The 15549-nt window shown below is 36.2% G+C and overlaps 1 protein-coding gene across 8 annotated transcripts in view; it reads right to left on the reverse strand.

Moving 5' to 3' along the window:
- The window catches only part of PXDNL (peroxidasin like), a 432031-nt gene that overhangs the window by 226884 nt on the left and 189598 nt on the right, over positions 1–15549 (reverse strand). The window lies entirely within an intron of this gene.

Raw genomic sequence — 15549 nt, forward strand, 5'->3', positions numbered from 1 at the left:
AAAACACTCTGGCAAATAAAAATTATAGATTTTTTTTCCCTGGTAAATACACTTTAAATTTCTTTTGAATTTAAATTATTATGACAGGGCAGCCTGGGTGGCCCAGCAGTTTAGCACCGCCTTCAACCCAGGGCGTGATCCTCAAGACGGAGGATCGAGTCCCACATTGGGCTCCCTGCATGGAGCCTGCTTCTCCCTCTGGCTGTGTCTCTGCCCCTCTCTCTCTCTCTCTGTCTCTGTGTGTGTCTCTCTCATGAATAAATAAATAAAATCATAAAAAAATAAAAAATAAAAAATAAATAAATTATTATGACACGTCTAAATGTACAGGAAATATCACTAATTGAATTGGCACCCATTTTTCTGCATATACTATACCATTTAAATACTTCAAAGTTTCTAAAATCTACTGCCAGAATAAAATGCTAGAGGATTCACTTTTAATGTAAGAAAATATTTGCTTTGTGCTTTTTTTTTTTGGTATGACTCATTAGGAAAACAGAAGTGTTTTGGCTAATGGAGTAGGTGGTTATTTTAGTCATTGTACACAGAGAGACAGCCTGCAGACCCCAAACTTGACTGCCACTAACCTACTTAGACATTCCTCACCTCTAAAGGTTCAGTCTCACAATTCCCTAAATAGCTTTTGAAGCCACTATCCAACACCCCACCTATGGTACCAAAGTCACTCCTTGCCATTATTTGCCTAGTATTCCAGCCATCAAGAGATAGAACAATCAATCTACAGTGTGCATTAGAGGTGATGTCATACAGAGATAATGTCCATTTTTATGGATAGTTCTTAGCTTCAGTCAATGATCCCATTAACTTTATAGTCTACCATGTGTTCAAGAAATTTTGAAGCTGACTGAAAGCAACACAGTTAATATCTAATTAATACCAGTCACATTATCCTGAGAAAATCTGTTATTTTTACTTATTCTTTCTGTACATTCTTAAAGTTCAAAATCCATTACTACACTTCTTTAGATCCCCAAAACACCACTATATATCTATTTTTACTTGAAGAATGACTATTCTGTCCCCAAATTTTATTAAATACATGCACCAATGCATATAGAAAAAAATATATGTATGTATGCACACATGTATATATTTAGATATATTTATATGCATATGGGTGCACATAGATATATATGCATCCATGTACACAGGTGCATCTTTGAATGTGTATACATGTACCTGTGTGCATATGTCTGTGTATATACATATACTACATAGGTGTGTAATTTGTGCATCTTCTAGGTGATACGTTTGTATGTGTGGTACCTGATATGTGTATACAGTCTTAATCGCATCTGAACCACAGAATATAGGAGATTTACTATTTCCTTAATTCTTCCAAGGATGGTGCCTCAGAAAGGAATTGATGCATTTAATACAAAGGATGCCACCTGGGTGGCTCAGTGACTGAGTGTCTTCAGCTCAGGGCATGATCCTGGAGTCCCAGATTAATGAAGTCCCGGATGGAGTCCCAGATAGGCCCCTCCGCATGGAGCCTGCTTCTCCCTCTGCCTATGTATCTGCTACTCTCTCTGTGTTTCTCATGAATAAATAAATAAAATCTTAAAAAAAAACCCCACAAAGGACACTTTGGTCATTAGTGCTTCATTCTCTTTCGATACCACAACTTAAAAAGGGAAAGATACTGTTTAATCATAATTCATCTTTCTTCAGTATATAAAATGTGCTCAAAGCCTATGTTTCTGCATAATCTATGCAGTTATCTAAATTTTTATAAAAATAAAAGCATTGAATTTCTAAAAATGCACTGAAGTTTTTATTTCTTGAACATTATAATTTGATATGAATGTCAGTAATCTAAAGTATGATATCAAGCAACTTAACTCATAGGTTTTCTTGGAAATGTTTTTATTGCTGGCAAGAAACAAATCCATTAAAGTGGTTCACAGTTGAATGTGTTTTCCAATCACAAGTACATATATCTTGTTAAGGTTTATTCAAAACATGTTTTCCATCAAAACATCTGTGTTATAATTTTAATGGATATTTTCTAACAATGTTCTGGTTAAGTGATTATAGAGACTGTCATGTATATTATTTTTTGTTTTATTTTTTATAAAGGAGATATATTCAAAATTTATGAGTGATTCAACTGACATTCAGGGCATAAAACAAATCTAACACCCTTTCACAAAAAGTCAAAGAAAGCTTGAGGAAATGCATGGTTATATTTTATATCCTAATAATGCCTATGATGTCAAGGAAGGGGGAAAAAAGTAGCAAAGAAAGCTCCCAAGAAAAATGTTATACTTTTATTGTGGAAATTAAGTAATTCCTGAAAACAGAAGATCTGTGATCCTGATGATCGAAACCTTCGGGGATCAAAACGAGCAATAGACCAACAGGGCCATTTTATTAACTGCATCTTTCATTGCTGGAACAGTGTCTTCACACAGCATGCACACACACACACATTTGTACACTTTGATACATAAAAATGTGTACTGTGTGGGTAGAAATATTTTGTTAAAAAGGAATTAGTAGCTATTAGGAAAGATAAAAGTTTTTTGCATGGTTATATATTCATCAAAGTGGAGAGAAGAAAAATTGAGCTTTCTCCTGTGTCAAATAAAATTTCCATTCAAGGTAATGCCAGAGTTACTCTGTAAGTGAATCATTATACCTACATTTAAATACAAATAAGATAGGGATTTTTTTGTAAGTGCCAATAATAATGTTAATCTGCTTCTGCTTTATAATTATGTTTACTTTTCATTTGGACACTTCAGACATATGGTTCTGCTACCCTTCACATGGCAGGAATGTGCACTTCATTTCCATGCTTATTACAGTAAACAGTCTAAAACTTTCAATAACCATAAACCATGATTCCTGAGTTATTTGCATAGTTACCAAGTAAGAGATTTTTGGCCAAAGTTAGTAATAACTATCTTTTGAAAATCTGCCGCTGCTAATATCACTAAAAATATTTACATTATTATAAACACCACATAAATCATTTATAATTGAAAAGAGTTAAAAAAAAAAAAGAAAAGAAAAAAGGGGAAAGAGTGGGAGAGGAATGGAAGAAAAAATCAGGCAGATTTAAAGAACATGCTTAAAATAAAGAACATACTTATTCAACTGGTTGTATCAACTCTTCTTCATGCATATTAATCAAAGGCAAAAGCAGATTTACATGTGAAATCTCTCTGTGAATGACAAATTCTTTCACAGATCCAATAGATAAGCTTCCTCTCTATCTTTTTGAAATTTTGAGACTTCAAAATTCAAATAGTCTGAAATAGAAAAAAAGATGTAGCTATTTTGAAAATTTATACTGATGGTCATGTGTTTTTTTCTGTAAATTAACTAAATAGATCATTTCTCTGTATTTCTGTACTTGATTCTTTGTCTTTATTAATTTGTTAAGAACTCTTTGCATGTAAAAAATTAATTTTTTATATATAAAAATTATAACATGTTAGAAATAGTATTTCAAAGTATAGTTTGTACTTTCAGCTCCCTTTATTACTTGTATCATACAGATGTTTTAAATCTTTATTTAATGAAATTTATTAATCATTTCTTTCATAGCTTTGAGATTTTATATCATGCTTAGGCTTGCCCAAATCTAAAATTACACTAAAAGCTTGTTTTTACTTAAGCTATTGTGGTTTTACTTTAATGCTTAAATATTTGACTTATCTGGAATTAATTTTTATTTTTTTCCAAATTATGTATTGTCATTATTATTGACTGACATAGCCATATTTCCTATGTGATTTGCAATGTTAATATCATGTACAAATCTCTGACATCCACTGGGTCTACTTTGAGACAAATTACAATGGAAATATTTTAAATGTTGTTGTTTTCAGTTTTATTTTCTATATAGGGTAGTTTCTATCCTTCTATATAGGGTAGTTTCTTTTTCTTCTTTTTTGCTATTTTAATGGTTATTTTCACAGCCACGACCCCACCCCACCATGCCCACTCCCACCCTCATGTATTTTAGGAACATTCTTCAAATTCAATGTGCTGGCTTCACTGCACATATATGAATTTTTTAAAAAATCCTTTGGATACTTTAATTAACATTTAAATTTTACCGTATTGACTTTACCTATCTAAAAATGTGATCTGTCTTTCCACTTATCTAAGTTGTCTATCTAAAAGAAGTATTCTCCCTTCAGTTGAATGTGGGTGTTTCCATTATACAATCATGTCTTTTTTTTTTTTTTTAAAGATTTTATTTATTTATTCATGATAGTCACAGAGAGAGAGAGAGAGGCAGAGACACAGGCAGAGGGAGAAGCAGGCTCCATGCACCGGGAGCCCGACGTGGGATTCGATCCCGGGCCTCCAGGATCGCGCCCTGGGCCAAAGGCAGGCGCCAAACCGCTGTGCCACCCAGGGATCCCTATACAATCATGTCTTATGTTGACCATGATACTTTCATCTTCTTTCCATAATGATAACTCATGTCTCTCTCTGACCTAATGTCATGGAATAATACCTCTTTAAGATGTACTTTTAAATAATGTTTACAATGGACATTATTTTAGTCTTTCACCCTAAAGAATTATGCTAGTTCTAGAATAGAAACTTTAGTAAGAAGAAAAAAATTCTAAAAAAGAATGCACCAGTCAAGTGTAAACAAGGAAACAGGACACTGAGAAAATACTTCTACTGTGCTCAGACTTTGTCTTACTACAAATAATTATTATTCCAAGCAGTAACTAAAAATATAACATTTCTAGATTTATACCAAAACCAACGAAGGGGTGTATTTTTAGTAATATAGTGGGCATATTAGGACTGCTTTAAGAACCCCCAAAATATAATAAAATGAGCATATTATCTAATCCATAAAATCCATTATTAAGATTTAAAAATTTGCCTATAGATTTACATTTCTAAAATGTTTTAGGTCTTAATGTTATTTTAAGACATATTAATTGCAAGCTATTTTTTACCATTCTAAATCTAAATGCACTATACGTACACACATATTCATGCACATGCACACATACATACATACTAGAGCTACTATGTCATTTTCCAACAGACAGAGCCAATGTCTATTCCTCTGAACTCACACAGTACTAGAAACATACCATCTTCATATGACTTCTATTTTAGTAGAATTATAATGCTACATAAATAATCTGTGTTAAATACAGAAAAACTAGAAAATACAGACATGCACAAAGAAAGTTAAAAAAAAAGAAAAAAGACACTACTCAGAAATAACTACCTTGGTAAATATCTCCCAAACTTTAGATAAAAAGGATTCAACGTTTGTAAATTGCCCAAGGTCAGATAGCTAGCATTTTTGTATTTTCTTATATTCTGGAATCATACCATATTAAATACAAATATTCTTTCCAGGATATGATTATGAAAGATATGATGACATATACTAAGTCAAAGACATTTCTCTCACCATTTATGCACATATAGTTAACAAAATTAAATCTATTTTGGAGTCAGGCTATGAAATTTGAAATTACCAAACCAATACGGTAATTTTATAGGTTTACTGAAATGTAAAATAGCTCAGATTAAATACTATTCTCCAACTTCCATGACTTTTCATCCAGTTTTAGTCATTTCACAATTTCTTGCCAATCAGTTATGATCACAATGCTTTATGTAATACAAAAACTTTTTTTAAAAGATAAAGGATCTAAGTTCAATAATGTGAAATGCATATATATAGTCATTATTAAAACTAATATATATATGTGCAAATATATGTTCACTTATTATAAAGAAAATCCCAAGGCCATGTATACAGGATAATATCAATTTGCTAAGTACATTTTAAAATCCAATATCAGAGATAAGGTTCTTAAAATGAGTTCAATAATAAATAATATTAATCTTTTAAGTTGAATAAAAGAAAAATTAAGGTTAGATGCTCTTCAAAAAAAAAAAAGATGCCAGATGCTATATGACTATGAATTGTAGCATGATTGACTTCAGAAAACAAGGAAAATCACCTCTTGTTCAAGTATTCACATCTGTGATGAGGAGCTGATGTCATCTTGCAGTATAGAGCATAATAGAATGTTAGACCTAAAGAGACCTTACAAGTTATTTCACTTCCAATGTCTTCATATGTTTCAACTCTTAAAATAGAGAAACTGATGAAATGTGAGTCTGTTTCTTATTACAGTGTATTTTCAATGAAATGAATATGTACCTATCAAAGACTGATGGCTAGCAATGTTACCACTCATATTCCATTGGGATGCTAAATAGATGAAGCTTCACCCTCATGGTTTTTGCATAGCTGAATGACAAAACAAAACATAATAAACCTTCAGGTATATGCATTTACTACAAAAAGAATTTGCAATCCCTCCTCATAAAATTTACTAAAATTTATGTATTTGGGATATTTTCTTTCTGAAAAACTAATATGCTTAGATATATTGTGGAATACAATCAGATGGACTCACATTTTTAAGTAGGCACTCTAGAGGGAAATGTTTTCTTGAAGGTCAAGCTCCAGCATGCCACCACCCTTTCTGTATAATGGTAGACCTGGGAAGTGAAAAGGACATGACTAGAACTTTCCTATACCCTTAGATGGCTGTTCCTATATAGTCCAAGGCATCCCAGCTGCCAAACACTATAGGTCATCTTTGAGAATTAATTTTGTCTAATAGCAGTAATTAATATGATCTCATTTTCTTTGTCAACCTCAGAAGGCTGCAATCCCTAATGATCACTACAAAGGTGACATGAAGCCCACTTATTTTAGGCTCTTGGGCTGCTCATTATCACCGGGACTCTCAACCAGTTTTCTACCCCTACTGCCAATAATCAATGGCAGATTATTGGAATTATTGGCAAACTACTATACTATTTAGAGGAATGCCTCCTCTATTTACTCACAAAAACCACTCAACACAATAAGTAGGTGGATGCTTTATTGGTCAAAGTTGCTATGTCATCTGGGTCATCTTCTCAGGACACCACTTTCATTGACCTCTGGGTTTCCTTTTTAATCATAATACCATGAAGCATTAATAAGGCAAAGAAAAAGAGAAAATAAATGTAATTTAGTGAAACAAAAGGAAAGGCTCCTTTTTTTTCCTGCTCTGAACCTTATTTTCAGTGACTCTTGAATGTGGAAATACTCAAATTGATGAGCTGCTCTCAGATCAAGTCACTTCACCCAGACCCTGGCCCTCAATGAATTCCAGAATTAACCTGAAAACTCTCAAGATTCTATTCTGTTAGCTGTGCCTTCTTATAAAGCCATTTCTAAGGTTTTCTTGCTTTTCTTAAGGATGAATGACAGCCTTAAAAGAGACACTCTAGGGCGCTACAAGAAGCACTACTTAATAAAAAGATAATGTGTTCTAATCCTCACTAAATCTTTGATTATTTAATTTTCTGGAGTTTGTCCATATGTAAAATTTTTAAGAATAAATCGTAATAATAACATTGATCTGGATACCCCAGATTTGATTTGGGATTAAAGTAAGATAATATATATGAAAACAGAAACTAGATGGAAGTTGGGTTGGTTATTTATAAAGTATGAGGATTACAGTAGGGACAGGGTGGTAAAGGATTACATAGAAATAAGGGTTTCTCCTTGGGAAGATGCCTCAGGAAGTTCAATGCAATATAGTATCCCATAGACTAGGGCCCTCAGCCTTAGCTATGTTGATATTTGAAGTCAGATAATTCTGTGTTGGGATGTGTGTTGTCCTGTAAATTGTAGGATAGTTAGCACCCCTGGGTTCTATCCTTTAGATGTTGAAGCATCCCCTCCTCGAATTGTGTCAAATATCCCCTATAGAGAGAAACCATGTCAGATGGGAACCACTGTCCTAGATTCTGGGGCCTGGAGAAGGATCCCAGCCACAGTTTCTAGTTTCCAGCCTCAAATTTCAGGTATAGGGGAGTAATAACTAATATGAATGATATACAGTAGTCACAAAATTTATTTTTGGGGTTGTGGTGGCCTACCACCTCAGTTCCTACAGGTTAAATGTCAAGGCTGATCAAAGTAGGAGAAAAGAGAGAACATTGGGCAGAAACCACATGTGGGAAGCAGGTAGCTAAAGTGAATCAAAGGAATGAATCAACATGATGATAGAGGTGACAAGAATTGGTAGGAAATAGGAAACAGAAGTAAGACAAATCACCAACAGACCAACCGAGGTGTATAAGGATGAATCTAGGAGCAAGAATAACATAAATAGGGATGCCTGGGTGGCTCAGTGGTTGAGTGTCTTTGGCTCAGGGCATGATTATGGAGTTCTGGGATCGAGTCCTGCATCGGGCTCCCTATAAGGAGCCTGCTTCTGCCTCTGCCTATGTCTCTGCCTCTCTCTCTGTCTCTCATGAATAAATAAATATTTTTTTAAAAAAGAATAACATAAACAAAAATGAATCATTAAAGGGAAATGAAGAGCAAGAGTGTCTGTGTGTTTTCAGAAGAACTTCTAGATGGCTGCTTACTGCTTTAAGCATCTATATTTCAACTTTTTCCTCCTGGGCTTGAGGGAAGCTCCCAATATCTCAAATGTACAGAGAGAGGCTTCTGATATCACCAGGTAACAACCATAACAACTGGACAACTGCCTGGTGGCTGCCCCTCTGAAAACCATGGGAGTTCTCTTACTGTCCTGTGTGTGCCATGTTCTCAAAGGCCCATTGTTCATTCATTTGTTACTATTTACCTGATGAGACTAAATAACAAATCACAAATTATTGATCTCTTCAATTACTTCTCATTTTTTTCAACAGTAACTTCAGAACTCCTGGAATGGGTCTAATACATTAAAGTTAATCAAAGAAGACGAAAGGGAGCACAAGGACTTGCCCAAAGGTTTAGCAACTTGAGGTAATTGCCCTAAACACAAATTACACCTTTTGGCACTGTAAGAAGAGATGCCATACGTAACCACCCTGCTCTACTCCAGTCAATCACTGGTCAACATTTTGGAGCATGACACTTGTGCAGTTTGGCACTAACAGGACCTGGATTCCACCTGGATTAAACTTAAGTTTCTAACTTAAAAACTTTTTAAGTTTCTAACTTAAAAATCATCATTAGCATGGCACACAGTCCTTGATCTACATGGGATACACTTCCAATAAATTAGTGTAAAATTATTATTTATAATAATATAAAAAATTGAAAGATGGCAGCAGAGTAAGAGGATCCTAGCCTCATCTTGTCCCATGAACACAAGAAGATAACTATCAAATCATCCCAAATACCCCAGAAGTTGACTTGAAGACTGACAGAATGAACTTCCCAACAAAGGGAGAAAAGAGGCACATTGGTGAGGTACGAGGTGGTTTAGGGGAGAAGAGAATCATGGGTACTGCAGCGGGGATGGAGCCATAGTCATGGAGAAGGACAGAAGAGAGAGGAGTACACAGGAAAACATATAAGGAGAAGGTTTCCCCAAGCTTGGAAAACGAGAGGAGCTGAATTTTGTAAATTCTTGCAGCCAGCAGGGCTTAAAGCCTGGAGTTTTAAAGGTCAGCAGGGTTGGGTGGGAAAGAGCCCAGAGGGCACTGTCCTGCTCCTGGAGAGAAGGCAGGCAAACAATCAAGGAGCAGACAGCATGGAGACAGTGATCTGAGGAACTCCTAGGGCACACAGAGGAGAGATCACTCTCTCTTCTTGGAACACATCCCTGAGAGGCAGCATTCATGGAGACACCTCTCCAGAACAAAGGAGTCAGCTGGTGCCATTTTCCTCCCACACTCCAGCACAAACACAGCCATGTGTGAGAAGCGTGCACAGCCTCATGTTGGCTGCCTAACTTATTTACATCAAGCCCCACCCCCTGTATTCTGGCAGGACAGCCCTTCTCAGTCAAACGTGCCTCAGTCCCAGTGTGGTGGGCCTCTCCCCCAGAAGACCAGCACAAGCCCCTACCCACACCACATCTCCTGACCAGACAGTTCTACAGGGCCTCAGTTCTGGTGGAGCTGGTGTCAGGACTCATTTCACAAGCACACCACAGCACACCTAGTCACAATTGGCCACATTTAGGCCAGGGATCAAATACTGCCCATAGCAAAAACACAATAGCAGGGTGCAGGCGACACACACTACAGACACTCCCTGAAGCCCCTGGCCATGAGCACTACATGACCTTTTCTTCATAAGGCCATTATTTTCAGGAGTAGGAGACATAACTGGCTTTTCTAGCACACAGAAGAAGGCAGAGACTTAGACAAAATGCCAAGATGGAGGAATTTATCCCAAATGAAAGAACAAGATAAAGCCAAGGCCAGAGATTTAAGCGAAATAACATGCCTAATGGGGAACTGAAAGCAACAATCATAGGGATACTCACTGGATTTGAGAAAAGAATAGAAGACATTGGAGACCCGTACCCATAGAGACAAAAGAGTTTACAAAGAATCAATCAGAGATGAAGGATGCAATCAATAAGTGAGATTGGAAGCAGGCATGACACAAAGAGCAGCAGGCTGGGAGAAGCAGAGGAATGAGTTAGTGACTTAGAAGGCCAGGTGATGGAGAGCACTGAAGGTGAACAAAAGAGAGAAAGAAGAATTAGGCAACACAGGAATAGACTTAGGGAATTCAATAACTCCACCAAATTTAATAGCATTTGTATTATAGGAGGCCTAAAAGAATAAGAGATAGAAAAGGGGGCAGAAAAATTTATTTCAAGAAATAATAGCAGAAAACTTCCCTAACCTGTGGAAGGAAACAGACATCCATATCCAGGAGGCAGAGAACTCCCATCAAAATCAACAAAAGGGGGATCCCTGGGTGGCTCAGCGGTTTAGCGCCTGCCTTTGGCCTAGGGCGCGATCCTGGAGTCCCAGGATCAAGTCCCACATCGGGCTCCCGGAATGGAGCCTGCTTCTCCCTCTTCCTGTGTCTCTGCCTCTCTCTCTCTATGTCTATCATAAATAAATAAATAAATAAATAAATAAATAAATAAATAAATAAATCTTAAAAAAAAAAAAAAACAAAATCAACAAAAGCAGGCTAACACCAAGATGTATTGTCATTAAATTGGCAAAATATAGTAATAAAGGAAAAAATCTTAAAAGCATCAAGACAAAAGAAGTCCTTAACCTACAAGGGAAAACCCATAAGGCTAGCTGGAGATTTATCAGCAGAAACTTGGCAAGCTAGAGAGAGGGGTATGATATATTCAAAGTGCTGAGTGGGGAAAACTCTGTAGCCAAGATTATTCTATTCAGCAAGGCTGTCATTCAGAATAGAAGGAGAGAGTTTCCCAAACTAAAGCTAAAGAGTTCATGACCACTAAACCAGCCCATTTGGAAATATTAAAGTGGATTCTTTCAGTGCAAAGGAGACACCAAAAGTGACAAAGATAAGAAAGGATCAGAGAAAATCTCCTGAAATAATGACAAAACAAGTAATAAAATGGCAATAAATACATATCTATCAGTAATTACTTTTAATGTAAATGGACCTAACACTTCAATCAAAATACATAGGCTATCAGAATGGATTAATAAACAAGATCCAAGGGACACCTGGGTGGCTCAGGGTGTGATCCTGGTCCAGGGATTGACTCCCACGTCAGGCTCCCTGTGAGGAGCCTGCTTCTCCCTCTGCCTATGTCTCTGTCTCTCTTTCTGTGTCTCTCATGAATATGTAAATAAAATCTTAAAAAAAAAAAAACAAGATCCATCTATATGCTGCCTATAAGAGACTCATATAACCCTAAAGACACCTGTAGATTGAAAGTGAGGGGATGGAGAAAAATTTATCATGCAACTAAATGGATGTTAAAAAAAAGAGTAGCAAATCTTATAACAGACAAACTAGATTTTAAAAAGAGATAAAGAAAGGCATTATATAATCATAAAAGGGACAATTCAGTAAGATATAACAATTGCAAATATTTATACCTATAAATATTTACCTAGAAAAAGCACAATGCCTTTTAAAACAAAGAAAAATAACAAATGTATGCCTATAAACATTGCTTAGTAAAAGAACAACAAACAAAACTTAAAGCCAGCAAAAGGAAGGAAATAATAAGATTAGAGCAGAAATAAATAATATAGAAATTTTAAAAACAATAGAACAAATCAACGAAACCAGGAGCTGGTCTTTGTAAAAATTTTTAAAATTGGCAAACCCTTGGCCAGACTTATCAGGAAGAAAAGAGAAAGGAGCCAAATAAAATAAAAAATGAGTGAGGAGAAAAAACAACCAACACTACAGAAATACAACAGTTATAAGAGAATATTATGAAAACCTGTATGCCAGTAAATTGGACAACCTGGAAGAAATGGATAAATTCCTAGAAACATAAACTACTAACACTGAAACAGGAAGAAACAGAAAACTTGAACAGACTGATTACCAGCAAAGAAACTGAATCACTAATCAAAAAACCCTTTGTTGGTTTGTTTTGTTTCTTAAATTCCAAATAGGAGTAGAATCATACAGTATTTGTCTTTCTCTGATTCACTTAGCATTATAGTCTTTAATTTCATCCATGTAATTGCAAATGTCAAGATTTCATTTTTTTTTATGGTTGAGTAATCTTCCAATATGTGTGTGTGTGTGTGTGTGTGTGTGTGTGTGTGTCTTTGTATACATATATACACCATATCTTCTTTATCCATTCATCAGTCAATGGACACTTGGGCTATTCCCATAGTTGGGTACTGTTGATAGTGCTGTTATAAAAGTGCAAGCATCCTTTTGAATTAGTATTTTTGTATTCTTTGGGTAAATATCTAGTAGTACACTTCCTGGGTTGTAGGCTAGTTCTATTTTTCACTTTTTGAGGATCCTCCATGCTGTTTTCCACAGTGGCTACATCACTTTGCATTTCTACCAACAGTGTAAGAGTGTTCCCCTTTCTCTTGAATCCTCACCAGCACCTGTTGTTTCTTGTGTTGTTGATTTCAGCCATTCTGACAGGTGTGAGGTGATATCTCACCATGGTTTTGATTTGCATTATCCTGATGATGAGTGAAATTGAGCATCTTTTCATGTATGTTGACCATCAGTATATCTTCTTTGGAAAAATATCTATTCATGTCTTTTGCCCATTTTTTATTTATTTATTTTTATTTTTTAATTTTTAAAAAAATTTATGATAGTCACACAGAGAGAGAGAGAGAGAGAGGCAGAGACACAGGCAGAGGGAGAAGCAGGCTCCATGCACCGGGAGCCCGATGTGGGATTCGATCCCGGGTCTCCAGGATCGCGCCCTGGGCCAAAGGCAGGCACTAAACTGCTGCGCCACCCAGGGATCCCTTGTCCATTTTTTAAAAAAGAGAGAGGGAGGCAAACCAAGAAACAGACTCTTAACTATAGAGAACAAACTGATGGTTATAGGAGAAGAGGTGGGTTGGGGGATGGGTAAAATAGGGGATGGGGATTAAGGAGTGCACTTGTGATGAGCACCAGGTGTTATATGCAAGTGCTGCATCACAGTATTGCATATCTGAAACTAAAATTATAATGTATGTTAAGTAATTGGAATTTAAATTAAAACTTAAAAATAAATAATAAATAACTATATTTATTAAATGCTTGCAGTTTTAATTCTAATATTATTCAGCATCCAGGACTACCAATCATTAAAAGACAGACCTTGGGATCCCTGGGTGGCGCAGCGGTTTGGCGCCTGCCTTTGGCCCAGGGCATGATCCTGGAGACCCAGGATCGAATCCCACATCGGGCTCCCGGTGCATGGAGCCTGCTTCTCCCTCTGCCTGTGTCTCTGCCTCTCTCTCTTGCTCTCTTTGTGACTATCATAAATAAATGCAAATTAAAAAAAAAAAAAGACAGACCTTTCCTTTTCTTTTTTACAAAATATTCCTAAAAAGCATTTAATATACAAACTATTTTAAGTGTCTCTAAACTAATTAGAAGAAAGGTCTGTTCAAGTTTTCTATTTCTTTATAACAAATTCAGTTACTAAAACCAGCACCCATTTATTATCTCAGTTTCCATGAGTTAGGAATTTAGTCACAGTTTTGTTGGATCCCCTGCTAACATTTCAGCAGGCTGAAATCAAGGGGTCAGCTGGTTGAGTTTTCATCTGGACCTTAAGGTCCTCCTCCAAACTCATTCAAATTGTTAGCAGAACTCAGTTCCTTGCAGTGGGAGGACCAATGCCCTCACGACTGGATGCCACCCTCTCCACAGAAGGTTCACAGTGACTATTTTTCTTCTTCTTGGTAGTATGAGAGCACATCTACTGCTTAGATAGAGCTGCCTTGAAAAGGTTCACCAGATTATATCAGGTCCACTCAGAATAGTTTCTCTTTTGATTAACTAAAAGTCAATTGTTTAGGGCTTTAATTAAATGTAAAAAAAGATCCTTTTACTTTTGCCACATAATATAAATAATCACAAGAGTGATACATAGGGCTCCCCCCTCCACTATGCACATGAAAGGTCATTGTGCACATCATTAAAGGTCATCTTAGAATTCTTAATGTCATCTGAAGTTTTGGGGTTAGTAGTTGATGCCTCATCATCATCTTTATTATTAGCTACAGTGTGATAGCACTTAATAAAATGTTTAAGCATTTAAAAATGATGTATTACCTGGGGATATATGCCACCCCTCTTTGAGATATAAATACATATAAGGAAATGAAAAATGGTAATTTTAGTATATTAGTTCCTTTGGTAGTGAAAAAAGAGAATGCAATAAGGTTTATTGTTGGTTAATTTCTTAACTGGGATGATGGTTACAGAGTGTTCATTATTACACCTTTGAAGAAGCCTTAAATACTTTATAATAAATACTGAAATAGCTTTAAACAAGCATTCATGTACCTGACTGTTTTCACAATTATAAGACAAAGCTTCTGCCTTCAACAGTCCCAAAAATCTAACAAGGGAATCAGACAAATAAGAAATTACAAATTTCTTATAAACTTTTATGTGAAAAAAGCCATGGTATGGGTCAGACACCCACACCAATTTTGGGGAGAGATAAAGCCAAGGAAAGTTTACCGGAGGAGGGAGCATAGAGTTTTGGAGGACAGGTGGGAATTCTCTCAAGAAGTAAAAGAAGCCAAAGAGGGTCAGGAAGGTGTTACAGGGAACAGTACACTGTTGTGGATGTCTGTCACTGCCAGAGGGCACTGGAGGTGTGCAGATTAGAGGAAGCTAGTAGAAGATGGATGAAGATTGGAGCAAACAAAGGCACTTTATGAAGAACCTCTCAAGCCCAGCTACAAGCTTCCTTATGATGAAAGCACTGGAGACTCACTGGAACCCTTTAGCCAAAGGAATAATGTCATTTACAAGTGTCAGTCTGACAACAGGATGAAAACAATGTTGTTGATATTATGTTCTTTTATCTTGTTTGCTTAGATTGGAGCTAGATAGAGGAAGGCAGTGAGAGGAGGCTGGATATTTTCTCTCTGTCCCTGGGACCCACTTCTAGCCTTTTTCCACCTGGCCCTGTGCTGATCAATAGGAACTGGTTTCTTTGTCCTCTGACTTCAGTCAATGGGGAGCAGCAGTAAGATACTGAAGGGAAACAGGATAGTAAAATCGAGGTATCTACTCTCCAGCTTCCT

This window comes from Canis lupus, chromosome 29 (assembly GCF_011100685.1).
Source record: "Canis lupus familiaris isolate Mischka breed German Shepherd chromosome 29, alternate assembly UU_Cfam_GSD_1.0, whole genome shotgun sequence".
In the NCBI taxonomy this organism is placed as follows: Eukaryota; Metazoa; Chordata; class Mammalia; order Carnivora; family Canidae; genus Canis; species Canis lupus.